Source organism: Colletes latitarsis, chromosome 10 (assembly GCF_051014445.1).
Source record: "Colletes latitarsis isolate SP2378_abdomen chromosome 10, iyColLati1, whole genome shotgun sequence".
In the NCBI taxonomy this organism is placed as follows: Eukaryota; Metazoa; Arthropoda; class Insecta; order Hymenoptera; family Colletidae; genus Colletes; species Colletes latitarsis.
In genome coordinates, this window is record NC_135143.1 from 15,031,165 (window position 1) to 15,054,297 (window position 23,133).

The 23,133-nt window shown below is 44.3% G+C and overlaps 1 protein-coding gene across 2 annotated transcripts in view; it reads left to right on the top strand.

The window, feature by feature from the left end:
- Window positions 1-23,133, top strand: part of Heca (hdc homolog, cell cycle regulator) — a 176,912-nt gene that overhangs the window by 76,972 nt on the left and 76,807 nt on the right. The window lies entirely within an intron of this gene.

The following is a 23,133-nucleotide window of genomic DNA, read 5'->3' on the forward strand; positions in this document are numbered from 1 at the left end:
GGAGCCATTACAAAGGCGTCGAACGCGTTGTATCTTTCCTTTCGCGAAGGAACCCGGGGATTTTTCGCTTCGACGCGCGTTACTTTGTTTTTCCAAGCCCAGCTGGTTCGTCAGTCCTCTTTCTGACGATCGGTACAATGGAGCACGTGCTGTTGCGAACAAAGCTATCCGCCTGAAACGGCCTTAAACCCACGGTACAACACTTTGTATACGTGTTCCCATGTAACCGCGCTTTCAAAAGCCCTTCTGCGGGGCATATCAATGCCTTTCGAGAACGGGATTTGTCGTTGAAACGGTGTCTTCGGGCATAGAACGCGCTTGTTCTGTTCCATAGAGGTGATAAATCGTGGGTTCGAACGTTGCGAATTGAGTTTGACTTCTGCATCTGGGCCGTTACGCTTCGAATCGATCACTTTTGCACTCTGGGTGTCAGGCGTTTTGACGGAATCGACGCCCCAACGCTTTCGATTATTACCACTTTTAGAAATTTAAGCTTAGTTGTTGGGGAAAAGTTTAGATTGCAACAAACAAGGCTGAAAATTTCTGCAACAAACGAGGTACGATTCGAGCTAATTCAACTCGAACGATTTAGTTTCTGAGATTTTAGTTTAGTTTGGGGGCTTTTCTGCATGAGGACGTATCGTCGATTCGGCCAGAGAGGCTCGTAAACATGGATTCGCTCTCGAAACTCATGCGATCTCGTGAAATAATAATCGGTCCTCAGGTAACGTCTGCGTTCCGGGTAATCTCCTTAACGAAGAATCGGTCGTCCCTTCTGTCGAGGAGGGAGAGATGCTCTTCTCGGTGGATCCAATAAGCGGCTATCGGATACGCTTGTCTATTCTCCGGAGAGATGAAATTCGTGACCGAAGCACCGGTTCGCGAGACAGAACGCCACGATAGAAAGAGACGGGGGGCAGAAAATAAGAGGGAACACCGGGGGAAAACAATCCCATTCTCCCGTAAGAGGTCCCGGATCGAGGACGAAACGAGTGGCAGGTGCGTCTGTTTCTAGGATGGAGCCTGTTTGGGGACCCTTAATACGGTATTTCATCGGTCATAATGCCGCCCTCCCCCCTTGCCCAACCATCGTCCCCTTCGTCCTGCAGAAACGAAACTGGCGCGCGATATCGATGGCTGTGTATCTATCTTAACGTCCTCTCTTCTTCCTTTCTGCGTCATTGTTACGCGGAAAAGCCAGGACACGTGGGGAAACTTTTATTTATTCGCACGTACACGAATGCAAAAAGCAACTCTCTCGAAGTTGGGTAGTTCACGATAAGCATTGAACTTGTTTTTAAAGTAAAGAAAAAGTTTGAAAAGTCTTGGAAGCTAGACTCTGTAATCTGTTAGCTAGACTATTTAATCTGTTACGAGGGAACTGAATCTTGATAAATATAATAAATAGCAGGAAAATTTTTGAGTTTTGACGACCGTCCCCTGGATCCCTATTGATTTTTTGAGGAAACTGGGAAACTTGGTCTTTTCGTGTCACAGCTTTATATCCTCGCGACGGGGTCCTTTGTTTCGGTTCCGTCGTTTCTCCGGGCCCCGGAATCCCGCGGGACAATGCGTTGCTGTTTCAGTAAAACGCGACTGATTATTCCAGATACGCGTACTCGAGGCCGAATAATGCGCGGGCGAACAAAGAGACGTGCCACCGATGCCGCCGGAATAGCTGGCTCATTATTAACGCTCGGCCAAGTATTGTCCTCGCCCGGTCCCTTTGACGCGTCTCGGCTTTGTCGCTTTTCGCGCGTACACGCCCGGGAAAACTGCTTTTCCCGTCGTGATAACGGCCGGCCAGCATTTTCCGATTACTCCTATTCGGTAATTGTAATCTTTTCCCTCGAATATTTCAGTATTCAGGATTACATACTTCTATTCTTTTTGTACGCGTTCACATTTTCAGAAATGTTTTTCTATCTTCACTTTTATATCATGAACATTTTTACAACTGTAATGCAAGAATTCTTCTATCCAGATAAAAAGTTCGATCAATATAGAATATTTAATGTCTTGTTTATTGAATAAAAGTTACACTTTGAATCGTGAAAAAGTTAAAGTAGTCTCCGAAGGTTAAACGAAGGAAAAGTTCGTTTGTAACAAAGTTACAGAAGTTTTGGACCATTTCCATGAGATTGGTCGTTTCATAAGCAACAAGCTAATACTGGGAACGGTCGTCTTCGGTACGGGTAAATCGCAAACAGAGTATTAGCGGCACTATCGATGAAAGGACTCTCGAGGGTCACCTTCGTCGTGGAAAAGTATACAAATTTCCTGGAAAGGGATATTTTCGATTCCAACTGTTGGCAGAGACCCTCGAGTTTTCGGAGTTTCTGCCTCCGTTGCTTCGAAGGTGCTTCGGATCGAGTTTTCTTCAAAGGGACTGGGAAAACTACTGTACTATTCGGACCTCTGCGAAATTGGAAAAACATGGAAAGGACCAAGGATCCGGTAATGTCCTTCGCGACGCGAAACCGAGTCGGAGCAACAATGCAATAACTTAGTTCTACTTCGTTGGAAACACTCAAAAGGAACCTAACCTTATTGGTCAACGCGTTTACAAAAAATATTCCAAATATAAAGATACTTTTAAATATTTTATCGATATACGAACACTAAAATAATTTCAATTCAAAAAATTATTCTGTGAGTGCCTAAAAAAAATACCCAATAAAATATAGCTTCGCAGACTATCGCAGGGTTTATCAGGTTTTGAAATTTCGTAGATAAAACTGTCGAAAAATTTGATACGCGTCCCTTCTGTTTTTCCCCGTTTCCTCCACAAAAGGAATAGCAATCGAATGGATCGACAGTCCCTGTAAAATTGTTTTCGACTCTCGAAACTGTACTCTTCGTTCGATTTCGTTTCGCTTTAAGCGCGACCGAACAAGACAAATTGATCGAAGGACCGTCGAAAAATTTCAGGTCGTGGAGTCTGTCGGACGAATTTAAAAATAAAAGGGAAAAACGTCCATAAAGGAGGGGGGGATGAGAAGAAGAATTCCCCGTCGTCGGTGGCGTTCGAAAACGCGCGCGAATTTAATGTACCGTGACAGAAATATGGCGGCAAGTGTGTGTGGCGGGCCACCGTGAACGAAAGTTCTTTCCAAGCGTGCTCCGCAGGCCCTTTTTGCTTCCCCCGACCCATTAACCGTAACTCGCAAAAGGGAACCCCGAATTCCCCCGCAAAAAAGCACGATTTAAATAACAATTTCATATCGATGGCGGGGGCTGACAGTTTCTGCTCTCGGGCAATGGTGAATTATCGTCGAACTCCGTGAAACCGGTCGCGCAAAAAACAGTCGAGGCGTTTCTTAATTTCTTGCGCGAAGACGTACGATCCTCGTCGATACTTTCGACGAACGGACGAACGATTACGGGGGAGGGGGGAGGGCAGTCCCCCTCGGAACCGCGAAATTACATTCTGTCTGGTCCACGACCGAGGATTATTTCGACGAGAGGTCGTCGAACGTCGATTTTCTCATAACGACCGCGACGGGAAACGCTGAGGAAGCATCCTCGAGAAAATCTACATTCTGCTGGCTGCATCCGAATCTCTTTCTTCCCGTCGAGCTGCGCGGACGAGGGTGAAAACGTCCCCCGGAGGCCTTGCTCCGATCAGAGACACCGAAATCGCGGGGAAAAAGTGCGAAGCGTCCTGGGTTCCAGATTTATCGCGTTTCCGAACGGCCATCGTTCGTTAAATAATCTATTTTACTTAAATTTCTGTATATTTTATCGAATCGAATTCCATTTCAAACAGGACGGAAAGTCGTTTTGGTTAAACTTTGAACAGCAATTAATTTTGCGCAGGGGTCAGACGTTTAGTCAATCGTGTCTGCGGAGCAGGCTGACTCGAGGGATAGTTTGTCCAGGTAAATTCTCTAACAAAGGGGGGGATTTGCATCCCTCGTTGAACGGTTGACTCTGGGATTCGCAGAGGCTTCTTTTAAAACTCAAGAAACGTCCTGCAGGAGGTCGAACGGACGTAAATTGGAAGTTCCCAGAACCAAGGTCGGTAGAGGAAACTGGAAGCGGGATTTTCATTGGCGGCGTGTGAACCCGAGCAGCGTGCTCTCCGCGTGCTCGTTTTTGCGCGTCGAAAAGGAAACTGAGAAGAGGAGGAAAGTCGCAGGGAAAAAGAACCGAAGGGAGAGGGCCCCTTAATGCCTCGCGGCAAAATTCGCAAAACGCTTCCAGCGGCAGCTGCTCCTGGCGTCCCCCTACTTCTCTCTCTTTCTCTTTCTTGCTTTCTCTTCGCGCTGTGCTACCCCATTTCCACGCCTCGAAAATCCGCACCCCGCACTTCCGTCGTCTTGCTAGCTTCCACGCCTTCGGGATTATTCGCTCACAAAGGAGACAAAGAGTCGAAAAATAAATATGCCCGCCCGACCGGAAACGAACCACCGGCCAGCTCGAGGTCTGGGAGCTCGCTTCCGAGTCCACCGGACCGTCTATCGATCTTCGTTGATCGTGCTTTTTGACGTAATTAATCAGGTTTCTAATTTTAAATATTTTCTTACAAGGCTCACGAACTCAATCGGTTATTTAGATCCTTGAAATTTCCTGGGTCGATGGAAACTGGTAGTATCTGCTTCTATGGTTTCGGGGATTTTAGTTTATTGTCAGAGTATAGTTTATATGCAAAAAAGTACAGTGGTCACCGATTACAGTAACGATTTACTTGCTCCAAAGGGGATCCCCCAAGTTGGAATAGAAATGTTCATTTTAAGAATCATCACTGTATTTGTGAACGGAGCTAACTTTCCAGACACGACTCCGTAAAAGGAGAAAACAGAAAAGTAACGAGGAGTAAGAAAATGCAATTAAGGAATTCCCGGTTCTCATAATCGGATCCCGATTTAATAATAAGTAACGTGTCCCGGAGATTCTTCTGTGTTTTTATCTGACAGAAAGGTTAATAACCGTGTTCTTCTGGCGGCTCGGTCGTAAACGCGTGCTATAGGGGGCCCCGTGAGAATCGTGCGTTCAGGTCAGAGACGCGTTCATAATCGGTTTCGTAATCGTCCCTCGGAAACGGGGGCGGAGTTTTCGAAACGGCCGATGATCACGAACGGTGTCAGTTTTTAAAGGCAGACGCATCCGTGCGTGGCCATCGCGGCGATTTCCGAACACGAGGGTCGACGTGTTTCAAGCTGTGGCACAAACCGTCTAATCAACCGTTACGCAATCTGTTGACCGACGATCATCCACGACCTATGATTAACACTTTCGTACCAAGAACTGTTTACGTACAAATTAAAACGCTGAATATATCTCCAGCATCGCTTTCAAAACATATATTTATAGAGATTTTCGATTATTCGAATCGGGGGCCTCAGCAGTGCTTCTCAAACTCCATCTTCTAGAAAATTATTTGGAATCGTTTTCTCCCTATCGTTCGAACGTGTCATAAATTTAGTTCCCTTTTTTATTAAGCGTTTGAAACCATACGTACAAGTCTATGTTTTGTAATGGTGATAAAAAACAGTAATTTATATTCTTTGCTACGAAATGTGAATTAAATCTTCAAAAATCAATGTCTCATTCGCGTTTAAGATTTTCAGCAATTTTAATACGAGCTAAAGAAGAAGCCAAGAGGTAATTAACCTCGACTCTGTTGAGAATAACGATGAAATCCCTTTTTAGACTTTTACGAGAACACCAGCCGGATGCACTATCTTTGGAAAGAGTGTATAAAATAAGTCTATATAGGCTGTTATTAAATTTAACCCTGAGAGCTTTACGAGGCTAGAAGTGAAAGTGAAGTGAAACTGAGCTAAAACTAGACGCAAGATAAGATAGGCTAAATTAAACTTAACTGAGTTAAAAAAGGTAACAAAAGTATACCTGGTCGAGAGGAAGGAAGTGGATAGAAACGAGGGAGGATATCGGAGATTAGAGTTTGTTCGAGTAAACGTTGGAAATAAATTGCTGTAAGTTGGTTTTATCGAGCGTTCGTTGCGCGAATAAAATTTTCGGGGTTCTAACGTATTCGTTCCGAGTGGTTCGTATTATATCGACCAACCAAAGGGTTAATCGGGTTGATTCGTCTTCGGAGAAAAGGGAATCCCGCCACGGTTCGGACAGGTGTATCTCGTAAAAGAGATCGAAAGGGATCGTCCGGAGCTCTGACCCCTCCGCAACCTTCACCCGTGCACAATAGAGGTCAGACAGAAAAGGGTCCCGTCGCCGCGCGATCAGCCTTTATCGTCGAGCTGTCGAACACCCTTCACGGTTCCGGGGGCAACTCGAGCGGGATTAATTCCTTTGTGCTCCGTGTTTTTAAATCCAGAATTCGAAACGTTGTGTTCCCGGCTTGTCGTTTGGTTTCGTCGGTTCCGATCGTTCGCGTCGATCTTTTGTTGTTGTTTTTTTTTTTTTAACGGAATCGACGCTTTGCAAAATAAATAGCCAGCGATCGAAATTGAGGGAAAATAATAGCTGAACGTTAAGCTGTGGGCTCGACGTTCCTCAAAATAATTTTAAAAATACACTTTTCGATGTTCCGTCGCTTGCTTGGAATTAATTTTGTTTTTTTCTGTTACATTCTAGAAATATTAAACGTTGTAGATAAAATTGAATTCCGCTCGAAGTTGTTGTCGTTCGCGATTCGAAACTTTCATCGGTCCCCGTTTTTCATGCTGTCGTTTTATGTAAACATGTGCCATAATTGCGTCTTTTTCTCGGTGATAACGCTATCGAAATATTGGCGAATGGAAAGTGTTGATTGCGGGGGGAGATTATTAATGCGCAGACTGTGCAGATAAATAGCTCCCGATCAATTAACATTCACGATGAAAATAAACCTGTCCGCACCGGTGCATTGTATTTTTAATTTCGATATTGACCCGTGCAACATGCTTTCTACGGGCACGCGTTATAGCGTGTCGTTCGAATTCCTTTTTTCTTGAGTGCCCGAGGTCGCAGATAACACTGCATGATTTATGCAAGGTTACGAAGGTGAAATATCTCCGTTCCGGTAATTAAAGTGGAAATATATTTGTATTTAATTAGCAGCAAAATCTAATTTCTAAGGTTGCACGATAATGTCGACAAAGTGTGTATTGTGATAAAAGTATATCAGGCTTAACCTCAAAATTATTTCGAATTAATTTCTTACAAGAATAAGTGCCACTCGAAACAGATCTGTGTTTAAGAATTTTCTGCTTGATATTTTAAGAAAAAAATATGTGTGCTAGTAAGGAACATTAATGTATTTCGAATGACTAAAAAGTTTTTGCGAAACGTTCGAACGCAAAAATAGAGGACGGTCGATTAAAATAAATTTATTGCGAGTCGAAAACGTTTGAAAATTGCTCCGACTATTCTCGACGGTGCCCCAAGACCCGAGAAGAACCAGCGAACCATCGATGACGACGCGACCATAAATCAATTTTATGGTGACGGACCGGGATCAGTGATCGAGGAATACCCGGAGATCCCAGACAAAATAAACGGTCGATCGCACGCCATCTTTGATGAACGAGCAGACTGAAATATCCGGAAGCGTCTTCGGACGTTGGTCAGAGGGCAAAGTCCTCATCCAAATAAAAATTTTACATAACTAATAAAAGGTGATCCCGTTACTTGCGTGTAAATAAATTCGTTCCACAATTCTTGGTATAGTAATGATTCTTAAAATGAACCTGACGTGATTCGTAAATCGAAGAAACTTTGCTTTTCGCCTCCGCTGTATGAAATATGAACATGCCAATCCCAGATCGACATTCATTTTAAGAATCATTAATCTACATTTCCAATTTATTTTGTTCTCGATCGTCGTGACTGCCTTTAGAGAAGCAAAGAGCTTTCGAAAGTGGAAAATTGGGGGAAACTCGAGCGTTTGTAAATCGGTAACGCGAAACCAAGGAAAAATGTAGGAACCTTTGGACGTTTTGGCACGCGTTTTCGTTCTTTTCGTCGCACAGGTCGCGATATTCTATTCGCCGCGGGAATTATTAGAGTCGTGTTGTCGAGGTCGTTAAACTGCTCTCTCGAAATACGCTTGAGAAGGCTATGTAAATTTCAAGTTGGTCGGTTTCGTGCGACCCGCGCGCGTTTCGTTTCCCTGCGGTTCGCCGTGGCCGTGATTGACGCGTTTACTTTGCGTGGACGAAACGATTTTCCCGATGTCTCTTATTTACAGAAGCGGAATCATGGTACCGTGTAATTTCTTCTGCGATGGAATCCGCCGACTCTCGTGGCGCGAAAGCTCTCCGAGGAAACTGGCGAATTCTTATTTTCACAATCGAGAATTCCCGTTAATTCCGCATTCGTTTGCACGCTTACACGACCGACTACACGGTATTAGCAGAAATTAATTTACGGGTAGAGGCGTGTAAAAGTTGAAATCGGCAGACGACACCAGTTTATGAATTCAACGCGGTACGCGATCGCGTGTGTGTCTAGTGACTCATGAATGGTAAATTAATGAATACGCATTGTGCCATAAAGATAACGCTCGAATGGAGAATGAAGACCCTGCGAAAAAAGTTAATTTATCACTGGGTAGTGTTAACGTTCTTTCACGTACGATTTATACTTTCAAATTTACCATCAGTTTTTCGACGCCTCTCTATGCATAACTTAACCCGTAGAAATTAATGAACTCTTGACGTCTGGGGTAGATCGTATTCAATCGTTTAATAATATTGTAACGAATCGATGCAATTTAATTATTTCGTTCGAAACACTGTATTAAGCATCACATTACTACTTGAAATTCTATTTCAAATAATTTTTTTCCATCTGTAGTTTTATACAATAAAAATCGTTAATTTAATGGATTTATTTTTGAAAAATGTACGATTATCGAGTAACCGAAATTGTAAGTTATTAAACCCCGACAATTACCGTGTAATGGTATTGTTTAATTGAAATACAAGGCGTTCGGCCACCCCTGGGAAAAATTTTAATAGAGGATTCTAGAGGCCAAAATAAGACGAAAATCAAGAATACCAATTTGTTGATGGAGGCTTCGTTAAAAAGTTATTAACAATTAAATTCAAAAATTTCAAATCGTTCTGGAAAAATTATTTTCGGTTGTGGGAGCCAATTACAATCATTTTTGGTGAATACACATACTTCCAAAATTCTACCCACTTTCAAGAAAAAAATTCGAGTAAGTGCTGAAAGTTTTGGGTGAAAAAAAAGACTTTCGAATCGTCTTGGAAAAATTATTTTTAGTTGCAGGGGTCAATTGCAAGCATTTTTGGTCAACAGACATACCCCCGAAATTCTACTCAGTTTCGAGAAAAAAAATCCTTACCAAAAATATAATTTCTGGCAAGAAATGTCTGCTCGAATTTACATGCGAATCTTTAAAACGTCATAACTTCTGAACGGATTGGACGATTTTGATGTTTAAAAAAGCAAACTACGCGTATTTTGGTGGAGAATATGTACAAATTGCAAAAATATTCGAAAAGTTGGTCCTTGACCCCGCAAAATGAGAAAAACCCCATAAAAATGGTCCAATTTTCAAACAGCCATAACTCCTACAATTGTGAATATATTTCAATGAAACTTTTTTCGGAAGTAGAGCTCATGGGTATCTACAAAACAGTATTAGAAAACTTTTCTGTAGGGCGTCAAACAAAATTACTACAAATGAAAAAGGAATTTTTAAGAAAAATCGACAGGGGGTAGGTGCCTAAATTTTTCGACGAAAAAAAAAAATTTCAAATCGTTCTGAAAAAATTATTTTCGATTGCGGGGGTCAATTACAATCATTTTTGGTGAATAGACATACCCCCGAAATCTTGCGCATTTTCGAGAAAAAAATTCAATACCGTCGAAACTTTAAACGTTAATAACTGTTTAGCGAAGCCTTCATCAACAAATTTGTATTCTTGATTTTCGTCTTATTTTGGCCTCTAGAATCCCCTATTAAAATTTTTCCCAGGGGTGGCCGAACACCCTGTATAATAACTCGCCAGCGAGTATATACAATATACGCGGTAATCGTAATCGTTAATCACGAATCGTATAACGGTTCGTTCGACGCTGTTACGGACCCGTATCGCGAAAACGATCGGGTAGTTTACGAGTCTCGTTCACATTGTAGTTCCATTAGCGGTACATAACTTAACTATTATACCCGTCGGTAGATACGTTTTTCAAGTCGGTAGAGGGTTTGTAGGTCAGAAACGCGAGCGTGCCGACGCCGGGAGACGCAAAAAGCGCCGCGAGCACGCGCGCCGGTTAGGAATTCGCAGCAATTTATGGGACACGTAGCTCGTTTGCAAGTAGCTCGAAGAGAGACACGCTCGAACGAGGCGAGAGCTGCCGTTTCGTTTGACAAATGGATCGAAATTGCCAATTACCTTCTTCGCGCGGGACAGACGCTGATAAAGGCGACGCGTTCCCTGAAATCAAGCGTGAACAACGAACGAAACGCGACCCGTTAATCTACGGGAACGCGCCTTTTTTACCCCGCGAGTCGTTCGCGTGTCTCGAGAGACTCGATTCTCGACGCGTTGCGAGATATTGTTCACGCGCCATCGACGCCACCCGTGCTACGAACGCCTTAAGATCCATTTTCGTCCCAGAAACCGCCACAATTGTCATTTACACCGAAACATAAGGGAAACGTTGTAATTGAAATAAAATTAAGCGTTTTGCTGAAATTAATTTATTCTGCATTTATCTTTTATTACTGGATGCAATGGGAACTGGATTGCAACTAGTAGAGTTATTAATTCCAATCGCAGAATTAAATATTTCGTGACAGAGAATTCAAAATCGAATTGTTCGATCGAATAAACGCAATATTTTGGTCATTCTTTTTAAATTTAGTCGAACGTTTGTATAATTTTGAGAGTATTGAGCTTTTTGAGGCGCAGTAATTCCATGTATGTGAACGCCATTTTTGCGTGGTGAGAATCGGGCTTTAGCGTGAGGCGCTCTCTCGGCGATATCACGGTCCGATCGAGCGTGAAAAGTAAATCAACGCTCTTCTGTACTTGGCCGTTGTACCCATTATTATTACCATTAGTTATATGCCTCGTATCCGTGTTCTGGTTTGCAACTTTTTCCTCCGGTCTCCTTCACGCACGATATACTCGATGCATTAGCCGCGACACGCTGCGATAGTTTCCTCGACGTTACGTCGCCGGAATTTAGCGTTTCCCATGTTATTACGAGCATCGATGCCACCGGTAGATAACATTCTTTACGTTTCTCTTTCGGCGGAGACCGAGTTCGAGAATTGGGTGAAACTTCTCTGCGAATAATTTGATCCTCCATCGATCGTACACAGGACGTTCCCTATTACTAGCCAGCGATTTTTTCGAAAACTATCCTAATTAGAAAAAAATTAAAGTGAACAAAGTTGTACGGTTCCTTATAACTAATAGAACAGTCTACATCAATTTTGCATATTTAGATTATCTATCTTTCGGGGAACAAAAGCTACCTTCAATTTCTAAAATCTGATCAACTTTTGGTTAACTAACTTTCTCTTTTCTCTGTTGCAGGTAAATTTTCTACTGGTCGAGACCCCGTAGATAATAGATTCGCAGGAATGCAAAAATCGGTACGTAATCAATTCGCAGAAACAACGCTCGGAAAGTTTCGTTGGAATTCTGGTCCCGTGTGTTTTTCGGGAACACCATTCCCGTCCGCCTTAACGCCCCGTGGGGAAGGAACCGTGATTTATACGAGCTTGATCGACCGTCCTAAGCCTCTCTCGTTAGAATCGATTGCGCGCGAGGGTGGACACCCGGCGTCGAGTCGATCTCTGGTCACGTCCCCGTGGAATTAGGTCGTCTCGACGGTTCGATCAGATTCCTGGAAACAATTCGGTCGACGCGTCGGTGTCGAACTTATCGCCAACTTGCGCGAACAAATTCGACGCGGTAAAGAACTCTCTGGAGAATCCACTCTCGAGCGTTGTTTTCGCCTCTCGGATGCCTCACAGAATTTTTTATCGGTCCCAAAAAACCGACGAAACTCTGGTGTCTCTTTGTCCCTACCCCTCCGCATAGGGGAATGTTTTTTCTCTAGGGTTTCTATAAATAACACTAGTAATATTAATTCTACGTGAACTTCAGCAATTCGTAGAATTCGATCGGAACCCTCGTACTAAAATGAGGATTAATCAAATTCAGATTCGAGCGAAACTTCAGAGTGATCTTGCAAAATTGTCGACCTATCCAAAAATGAACCGTACAAAGACCCTCGTGATTTTGAAAAATATTTGCGACTCGAAATCTTGTAAATTCCGATGGTTGTTGCGGACGGGTAAAAATGTCGGGCCCTCGACGGGAGGGAGTTCGAAGAAACAATCCCCGGTGGTCGTTAAAAGTTCCGCGGCGCGGAAATCGGCTCGTTAGAGGCGGAGGCTCGTAGAGGAATTCAGCGGAGGAGAGGAATAATGATAATACACAAAGCGTGTTCGACGACGCGACGTGCGCCGTCTTCCTAACGACGTCTCCGGCCGACGCACGGACGCGAATCAACAATTTATTATCCCCTCGTATGAGGATCGATACACACCGGACCCCGTAGACATATTCCCACGTTGATACTGAAATCTATCCGTCGGCGTTGTTGCGTTCTCCGTTCCTCGTCTGTGCGTCGCGAGGCTTGATTGCCAGTCGGCCGTAAAGAACGTTCGATGCATACGCCCGGCCGGCGTGCAGCGATTTGCAGGAGACAGCGGCAACGACCGACTTCAAGGTAGCAAAGCCAGTCAGTAGATGGCTTATGTAAGCCGTTTGGAGGTCTGCTTTACGCTCGGCAACGACAAGGAGACAGCTATGGCAGGCCTTTCAGCACGCAGTAGGGTGTCACCTTCGTTGACGTCTACCCTCAAGTTTACTTCGAAAACGGATGGGAACCATGCACCAGGCAAAACTCCCTCTTCCAACGCCGGTACTATCCACCATAACAGCAACCCATGCGTATTCAGGGGCTTCTTCTATGGGAAAACTTACTTTTTTCAACCCTTCAAAGGGGTATAAACCACTATTTTTTCGATTGATTTTGTGATTTTTTTTTTAACGGTAGAGGTAGGTTATTTTGCATCGAGATTTTCCAGGCATACTTGTTTACCTTATCTACAGTATTTTTTTCATATAAAAATATTAAAAATTGTGGGGGTTAGCTTCTTTTCTGATGGTTTCTCTGCTAATCTAACACAGAGAGGAAAAAATATCTTCTTTGAAAATTCTTTTTAAATTCTGAATTTAGATTTTTCTTACGTTCAGAATATTAAAAAAAATAGTAAAGTTCAATATTTTTGAGGATCTGCAAAATTTTCTCCAAATAAAAAGTCGGTCAACTAGATCTTGAGATATGGTGGAAGCCAGTTTAAAAGATTACGAGAATAACGCATTTAGAACAATACTCTTGCATTTTTTTTTTGCAAATTCGTTGAATCGTTTCGTTCCCCTAAAGTACCACTTTCGAGCCGGGGCTTCGATACGCGAGTAGGAGTTGCACACTGGACTTTTGCTTTCGAATTCAGCTCGTCACGGAAGTTGCCACAGCATGAACGAGACATTCCGGTTTTATTAGAATGTTCAGATGGATATCGAGCATGTAGAATTAGTAAACTTGTTTCCTAGCACAGCGAATTGGATACATTGTACGATTCCATTGATCGATAATCTCCTATCTGCAAATATTCCTTCCGTGCTCCAAATTGCAACGAACGCAATTTCTATTCTTCCACGTTGTTTATCGTCGTTGGACGTGCCAAAGTACTCGATCGTTTCGATAAAACGAAATCCAGCGGATTCCAGTCAGGTGACCCGACTTGTGCTAAATTCCCAGTAATCTTCGATATTAGTCATAATCTCGTGTTATCGTTCAAGCTTGAACCAACATACTTTCAAACCGATTCGATACGTTCAGAAGATCCACTTGCGATATCCAACGCCCGTAAACACGAAAGTAGATTTTTCGTCAAAAAAATCGATCATAGGATCTATCTTAAACACCTATTACCACTTTTGACGAGTACCATAAACCCCTAAAGTCTTCGATCTTCTTTTGTTAATACCTCATAAACGCATAATCACTCTCGACAGCAGCTTAAAAGAAAATTGCAATTGTCTCGAGATTGATACTTGCTTGGATTTAGACTAGAAATTTGATATATTTTTGCATGAAAAAATTCTATGTATACTTTGTTAAATATTTACGTTTGTACTAGAGTATCCTGTCGAAGTGAACGATATATTTTTGGTCGAAAAAATCTTCTGGCGTTAACGAGATATTGAGGAACTAATTCCGCGTGGTGAAATCCACTTAAACAACGCGGAAAGTGGAGAGAGAGATTCGAGTGTGTGAAATACGTAGCCCGAGTTGTTCGCGGAGGGTAGCGGGTAAATTATTGGCAGCTTAACGGCACTTCTAATTGAGCGATTTGATCGAGCAACCCCTCGATTCCTCGTTCAACCGAAGGTCTTCGTTCGCCTCTGGTCGGCGTCGTTAGGCGCCTTCGTCGCAAACTTTCGATCGAGTGTCGTCGAACTTCCCCAAGCGGGAGCCCGAGGAACATTTAAATGCAAATACACTTTTTACTTATATTTATATGCAAATACATGGGCTGTTCCCGCGGCGGGATGGCGGGAGAACCGCTACGCCGCGGGAATGAAAACGACGTATTTTAGAGGCGAGAAAAGGGAGCGCGCACGTGATACATCGCAATTACCGTGTCGCGTGTGCTTCGACAGTTTCGATTCGGCGAATTTGCAAACCCTGTCTATACGAGACCGCTAGAAGCAAACTTCGAACGATTCTCGTCGATATATATTCGTATTCTCCGAAACGAAACGTCTCAATTATATTTGGATACGCTTGTCTCCCTCTAAGAAAAATTAAAAAACCCGACGTCACTGGCTCCAAGAGGGAACTGTTCAATTTACGAATCATCACTGTAATCGTCTTCTTCGCCAAAAGCAGATAAATACGATTTTTCAAACGTTTTCGGGGAATTCGCGTAGATTCGAGCTATTACGGAAAGGAGGAATTTGTCTTGCACGATTCCCCGGAAAGGAGAGATAGGAAATCGGGGCAGTGATTTCTAAGATCGTCGCGAAACCCGTGGTGACATTTTAAATGTAGACGCACTCATTTAAATACCCCGAGCATTCGCGATTTAATCGTCCTCGTTTCTTCGGGGCCCTTCGCGTGTCGCCCCATCCCTTCGTTTTTTCTTTTGCTCTACTCTCTCTGCCATTATCCCGACAAGGGTTCTTCTTTCACCAAAGCAGAGAGAGAGCAGGGCCGATCTGTAATCCGAAAGTTGTCAGCCGCACATCGCGCTGCCCTAATGGAATTTGAATGTCGTTAGCCGAAGTAACCGGGCGTGAGGAGAAGGGACCTTATCCCTATTACCGCGTCGTCCTCGTCGTCGCGTCGGGGACACGGCCGCCGCAGGTATCGCCCTTGAGGACCGAGCTATCATCGACTCTGCAAGTTTATTGGAGCGCGAAAATGTGTCGGGTTCGTCGATCGTTTTCTTTCCTCGTTCGTTCAACGTTTGATCACCCGTCGCCCATTTTCTCCCGCGGTTCTCTCGTTTATCGAGGGATCCTCGAGGATCTTGCCAAACGATCGAGTCCCGAGAAAAATCTATTTTGGCTACTCCGGTTCCCAAGTTTACGAGATCTTTGGCTATCTCGTCCCTTTCAGCGAGCTCCTAGGTGCTCGTCAAATGTTTTGACCGCTTAAGGCCATCGGGAGCTAGCTATTCGTCACGCTATCAACTCCCACGATTTAACTGAAAGTTTATAATTCCTCCTGCACCGACTTTATCGCCGCGAAATGTGCTCTGGAAGAAGGCAGCAGAGATTCAAGGTTCGATTCGAAGCTTACGAGACACGTTGGAGGCAGGATCTTCCGACGACAAGGACTTCGAAAAGCTCTGCAGTAGACTTCCACGGTCTACCGCCGCGTCAGCAGGTTTTTCCTTCTTTCCCGTGAATTTTCTCGCAGTCAGCAGTCGCTGGTCGACGAAACGGCTCGCCCTAACATCAGAGACGACTGTCCTGTTCGCATGTGTCACGTTATTTCTGTTGGAAAAATAGCGTAATGGCGCTGAGCGATGGAAAACGGACAAAGAAGAAACATTCGTACACACACATGAGAGTATACCCGGGAAGGAAGTGAATCTGTTCGAAAAAATGAATCGAAAACGTAGAATAATATTTTTCCGCTCGATGCTTCATTTTTGAGATTATCGAGTTTGAAAACGTGTGGGACAGACGAGTGACTCGAGCGTGTCTGTCTAGTACTGGCCATTTCTACTTACTCTGGCGTCCTAGACACGCTCTATCGTACGCGGAGCCGATCGATTTTCAAAGTCGATTTCCTCTCAAATAAAGTCTCGTCCGAACAAATTTTATTCTACATTTTCGACTCAGTTTTTTAAGTAAAATCATTATCAGTTGTACAACGGTTATTAGGATGCAAGTTGGGTCCTCTTCGGATACATAATCTAAAAGATCAGACTAGACAAGAATTTTAATTTCCAAGAAACGATGAAAGCGATGCAAGGGACAATATTGCTGGTAGAAAAAAATTTGATAACCAATTTTGCACGCTTGAAAACTGACCCTGTATGTCACTTAAGGTTTAAGATGATTCAAAATAAGAGCGTGGACGTGATCGATTCTGTCTCATTGCTAATTCAGCTGTCACAGGCTACGGAACTCGGAGACAATGCTACATCCGTTCGATGAGTTTGATTTTTATCTGGTCGCCAATGTGCCAACGATTTCTTGGAAGACGAATTTCTATCGAGAAACAGAGAAGTGGCGAGAGAGGATGCACGCTAAACTTGGAACTCCCGGGATTATGTGGCTCGTTTATGCACCGACACGCACAATGCGTCTCCATTGCGCCTCTTGTCCTTGGAGCCGTCTCGAGTCAACAATGATCCGCCTGTGGCTGGGCTCCATCCATCTAAAATGAAAAATCACCGAGATTAGTGTGCGACGAGTTATTTATAACGAAGCCTCGTCGTACGAGGGGAAAAGCTTCGACGCGTTCTTTCATGGTCGCAGACCCCAGAAGGGTTAATTGCAGAACACCGACGACTGATCGATACGATCGATGGACGCCCACTTATCCGAACAAAAACCGATGAAACTGCTCCCTTGGACGATCCGTGCACCCAGGAAAACCTATTATTTCATCCAAAGTAGAAATGAGCAGGTAAAAAGCAGTCACGAGCATCTAATCCAGGATTCGTTCCAAAACTTGTAATAACCTCTATACGATCATCGAACGTTCACGTTTCGCTGTCTTTTGATTACCCTTCCAATGGACGAGGCACGAAACCTGACAAAATTACCCATCGTGTGTACCGGAATCTGGGATTCATCTTCGTTCATCGCGAACGTCGATCGACGACGATGATTCTCCCCGGGTCTGTGCATTTGTCATGCAGCTGCCATCGCTCTCGGTAGGCGTTCGCTTTCATCGATTATGCATTCGAATTTATATTTATGAAGCATGTAGTAGCTGCTCGTATCGGCGTTCTAATAATGGATGCTGCTATAAACCTCTGGCCAGGGTCGCTCGATGCGACTTCGCCTACTCGTCTCAACCCGAAGATTTTCCGTTTTACGCAGTCGCCTGTTTCCCGTGGATATTCCGACGAGCCTCGTCGTCCTTCGAGCGCGTCTTTGCACGCACGTTTCATCTTATAACGTCCCTTTAACCGATCGAGTAAACCTTCTATAGTAATGATTCGTAAATTAAACATTTGCCTCCTTGGAACCAGTGAAGACATTTAAAACTCTATTGCGAAGAGAAGAAAAAAGACGTGGTTCAAAACTCTATTGGTGTTGAATTTCACCTTCGAAGCGACATTCATTTTACGAATCATTGCTGTATTAGAACGAGTCGATGTCCTATCGCGAAGAGAAAAGAAGAGACTCGGTTCGGAGCAAGTTGGAACTATTTTCCCCGGTTCCATGGCGAAGAAATTGGCCCCCGGGTGTCCCGTTAATCCTTATTCGGTGCGATCGCACGAAGGGTGTCCAGTTTCTGGTCGCGTTCCCCGTTGAGTCGTTTCTTTGGACGCCGCGAGGGAGTGGCAGGAGACGACGCGTTCCCTTCGTCGCCGAATAAATTTCCTGGCGAAACCGAAAGCGTGCGTGAGAAAGCGAGCCGCGCAAGAAATTGCCCCCCGGCCGGGAAGGGCGGAGGACTCCAGACGGGTTTTTCACGCGTTCCGCAACAACCGTAGTTTTTTTAAGAGCCCGAGCGCTTTCTGCGCGACGGGAGAAAAATCGCGGACTATGGCTCGCGGAGGAAGCGACTAGGATTATGATTCGGTTGAATTCTTACGGAGATCGGGCATAAAATGTGGGCCACGACGAATCGAGTCAAATGGAGCCTGGAATAAACATTTCGGATTAATTCCGTAAAGAATCTATCAATAAATGTCTTAAACTAATATTCAGGCATTCGAAAATTGAATCGTGAATAAAATTTGCCAAATTCTGTCAACCACGAATATTTTCGTGACATAAATTTATCTAAAGATTCGAATGTTGAATAATCTAGATTACAGAGACTTCTTGCGAGCGAAGTTTTAAGCGAACCATCAATCCCTTAAGTCAGAAATTCCGATCGAGATTTTTAACAAGATGGAAGCCAATCGTATTGAAATCTCGAGCCTGTACATCAAGCTCGAGCAGGCTCCTTACCGCATTCCCTCGATATCTGAAAGTATTCAGCTTAATTACGAGGTGTTGGAAAATCGAGTTCCGATACAGAACGCTCGCGTCTCTCGAATACCACGGTCTGTGAAAAATCTCGTCGAAGAATCTCTGTGTTCCTTGTTTAACCATTCAGGGTGCGCGTCTGGAACCTACTCGACGCGTTTTTCCACGTTCCACCAGTTTCTGATGCGTTCCCTGGAAAGAAAGCCGCGTGCTTCGGTCGAACGATCCGCGCTCAGTATCGCGAAAAATTTCCTCGGATTCCTCCGTATCTTGGCGGTCGCGCTAAAATCAATAGCGAGTGTCGTTGAATAGAAGCGGAAATAAAACGAAAAGTAGAATGTAATAGAAGCTAGAAATAAAATGAAGAACGAAGAAACGATGCAGATGAGTTAGGGGTAGCCTGGACCTCCTCGGTGTCCTTTTGCAGCGTCTCTCGGTGCTGGGGACCAGTCGATTACTCGAGAGCCAGTTCGAAGTCGTTCGTTCGAGAGCTGTCTCCGTTGTATATTTCATGAACGGCGAGTTTCCATCTGCGTCGTTGCACCAGCAGGACGAGTTGACACGATGCCGTGCCACGCACACGATCTCATCGGTGAACCATTTTATTATACTCGACGTTCGCGTTTGCGAAACGTTGAATTTCTTCCTTGGTGCATGTGGACGTTTCTCGGAATTTAAATGGAAAGATTGTGGTGATTACGGGCGTGTATCTGTCAATGCTCGCGGAAGCTGAGGAACATGTCCGCTCGCCTCTGTAGACGTTTCCACACACCGTCTCTGTGAAAATAGAGACACGCTCTAATCTGATCTGTTCGAGTCTTCGAAGGTGTAGATTACAACTGCAGGCTGGTTGCATTCTAATGCAATCATGGCAGAATGTTTGGTATCGGAACGTCGATCAATCGAAACGAATCTCGGATACGTGCAGAAGTTTCGATGGGGTTTGCATTAAATCACGTTATACAAAATAATTCATTTTTCTTCTCATTCACACGGGGATTCAACCCGGAGATAAGCGTCGATTTTCCAGCAAACCCGAATAACTGAAATGTTGGACCTCCGGTTGTTTTCACTTATCCGGGAAACAGCGTAAAAAGTTATTCCCCGTCGCTGAAAAGAGGTCGATATCCAACGATACGAAGTTAGATCGATTTGAATCGACGTTTCGAGTAAAAGTCGGGTCTCGAGCGGCAGTTTTACTTTTTCGCGAACCCGTTCTCTATTCTCCCCCTGCGGTTGACTGTCGGGAATTTTGTTTACCTGTCTCCTCTGCACACACCCCCCTCTCGTTTCGACCCACACGCGATCCCCACGCTTCAAGGTTTCGCGCGCGGATCGCTTCGCAGACAGCGCGAACGCTCGCGCAGATGCGAGCAGCGTCGTGTTTCTGTGTGTGAGTGCGTGTCCCCTTTCCCCCTTGGCATCTCCCTCCCTCCTCGATTGCACACTGCACCATTGCACCGCGAGGCCAATGGCCTCTCCGTTCGGTATCGTCGACTCGCTCGCTAGCGGCGACAGCTTCGAGAGCCGAGCTGAGCCGAAAAGCATGCTGCTCGCGCGCTTTTTTACGCGTCTTTCTCTCTTTCTCTCTTACTCCGTACCCGGGTTTTCTCCTGTCCGCTCCTTCTGGTCGTTTGGCGCGCGTGTGAGACCACGCATGCAACGTGTGCAGCCCTCCCCTCTGATCGTGACTCCGTCGCGAAAGGAGGACAGGTCACCGTGTCGCGGGCACTGATCTTTCCATCGAGCACTTTTATAGATCGTGGAAAACCGACGAACCCGGACCGTTGTGTGTGGTTTAAACCTTTGCCAACCGTGTGTATCTGCACGTATACCAGAACAGGGTTGCTCAATCTTTAACTTCGAACGGTTTTAACGTGTCCCTAAGAGCGATATTTAAAAAAAAAATACATCTGTTCCAAAAATTTCTATTCGCATTAATTGAAAGCTTTATGTACGCGACATTTTTCTGGCCTTCAATTCAAAAGTTTTATAAACACTGCAGATTAAAAAGCCCTCTGGATAAAAATAAAGTATCGCAGGAAACATTTTTCTTATTCCACGATGCAATATGTTCTTTCTTTCGAAGAACTCGCGGATCCCCCAGGGGGTCGATGTGGTTTTACCGTTTCGGAGGAACATCAGGAAATTCTTCTGGAAACCCGTCGCCCATAAATCAACAAAAATTGAGTTCCTTAATATGGCGTACGTAGTCGTTACATGGGAATAAAATTTATATTTCACGAGTGCTATTTGCTAAATATTAAGGGGGTACGATGATAGAGTAGACTTTGTACTCGATGCATAACGAACAAAAAATTATCTTCTATGTTATTTTTAGAATTTTTCCCCCATATCCGTAATTAACCCCGACACTGCAATTTTGAAGGAAAATAAAAATTAATGCCTCGAACGGAATAGAAATCTCGACCGTTGGAGGCTCGCGACCTGATATAGCTCTTGGAAGTAGCATAAGTAAGGAAGTAGGGTGTCGTCCCGTGGGCGATTAATTAATTTCTATCTGCGGCGATCTCCGTGCATCCGGATCGCGGGATTCGCGTTTCCCCCGCGCTCGCTATCAGTCTCCATAAATAAAGCGACAGCAGAAATAAACGCATATCGTGTCCCCGGTGGCTTGGTGTGCTCGCAAACCAGCTCGCACGTATTCGAAGCACACTCGCGCGCGGTATCGGGCATCTACTATCTGTTCTTCGGTGCTCTGTTCTAGCTCTCCCTCGATGGAGAGAGCCAGCAAACTAGCCCGGAGGAGGTCGACGTCAATGGAGATCGCTGTTTCGACCGGTCTTTACGGAATCCTTTTATCACCGTCGCGGAGGTCGGGGTGAAAGAAACTACTGTGTGCGCGCGTGACATCAATGGACGCGTTTCAACCTCCGTCATTATCGTCAATGGTAACGTCGATCAGCTTCCTCCCTTTTCCTCGTCTTTCCCCTCCCGTGCAATCTTTGTTACGAAGGACTCGATAAATCACGAACAAAATGGACGATACAATTTCAAAACAATTTCAAACTAATTTCTTTTTTATGAAAATTTTACGCCTACTTTGGTCCACGTTCACTCGACAATACATACGATATTGATTTCCACGGCTGGTTGGCACTGAAAAATTTCAAATTTAAACGGTAAAGGTAATCCTCTTATAACGCGGTAGATAGGTTCCTAGAAAATGCCGTGTGTCGTTTAAAACCGTGTTATATGAGACCCATGGCCAGTACAAAAAGAGGAGTTACGTTCCGAAATCTTGTTAAAAATAAATATTTTTTAAAATTCTCGTAAGCAACTTAATTTTCATTATAAATGTATGTATAACACAAAACAAAAAAATATTATCTTAATTTAACGCAACCTTAGTTTAATGAAGCTGCTCAGTATAATCAATCGAAAACGCCTTCAATTTCAGAAATAAGTGTATTAAAGTTCTTGCATCTTCTGTCCTCTTGAAAAAAATCTGTAATCTTGTAGAAGTGCAGTGTTGTACAAAGGTTTTCGCAATTTTTTTATCGTGTCAGGGCGAAATCGTATCGCGTCCTGACCATCGGTTCGGCAAAATTTGAGATCCGTTTTATTTTGTTTTAACTATCCAGAGCCCAGGCTGTTTAATGGCGATCCGGTGACGCGCGTCGCGCGTATTTCCGAGCGACCCAGTTGCATACCGAATGCAGTTATCGTGTGGGCCGCGTGTAGGTACCGTTGTCGATGCGACTGCGATTTGCAAAGTCGACCAAGCTTTCTCCGTTTCTTCTGTTCGGTTGGTTCGCATTTCCGTCGGGTGGAACGCAGACCGGGGAAAGACCGGTCCTCCCATGCAATTTTCGATCGTACGCCGCTCCTCTTATCCGAGCTTTTAATACACTTATCGTGTCTCTGCGGATAAATGCGTGGTCAGCTTCGAAATTATGGTATTTTTCTCGTCCTGGTAACGAGAGGCGATCGTTAATAACGGTGCCCGCGACAGAAGCGTGTACGTCTATACAGACTCGTTCAAAAGTATTAGACACCATATATCCGTAACCACTCCTTGGTTTCTTAGTTTTCTTCCAAGTATGACAAGGACCATTGTCTCGAAAAATAATAGCCCTATTCCTGCACGGAGACAAGTTACGGTATTGTTGGCCTCGGAACTTCCTGCAGTATGTTTGTCCGCGTTTCCGTATTCATCGAATCATGCCACTTTCGTTATGTTTCACCGTAGGTGTAATTCAGTTAGAAAGATCTCCATCCTACGTATGTATCGTACGTTGTAAATGCCTACGGGGAGAAAGTATTTCGTCGGCGTCGGAATACGATTAAAAATATTTTAATGGTCGAGAGAATTCATTGCTCTACAATCTACTTTTGAACGCCGCTGTATCACACGCGACTGGTCTCATCGTTGGTTCCGAGCACGATTATTTTTATTTTTATGCGGGACACG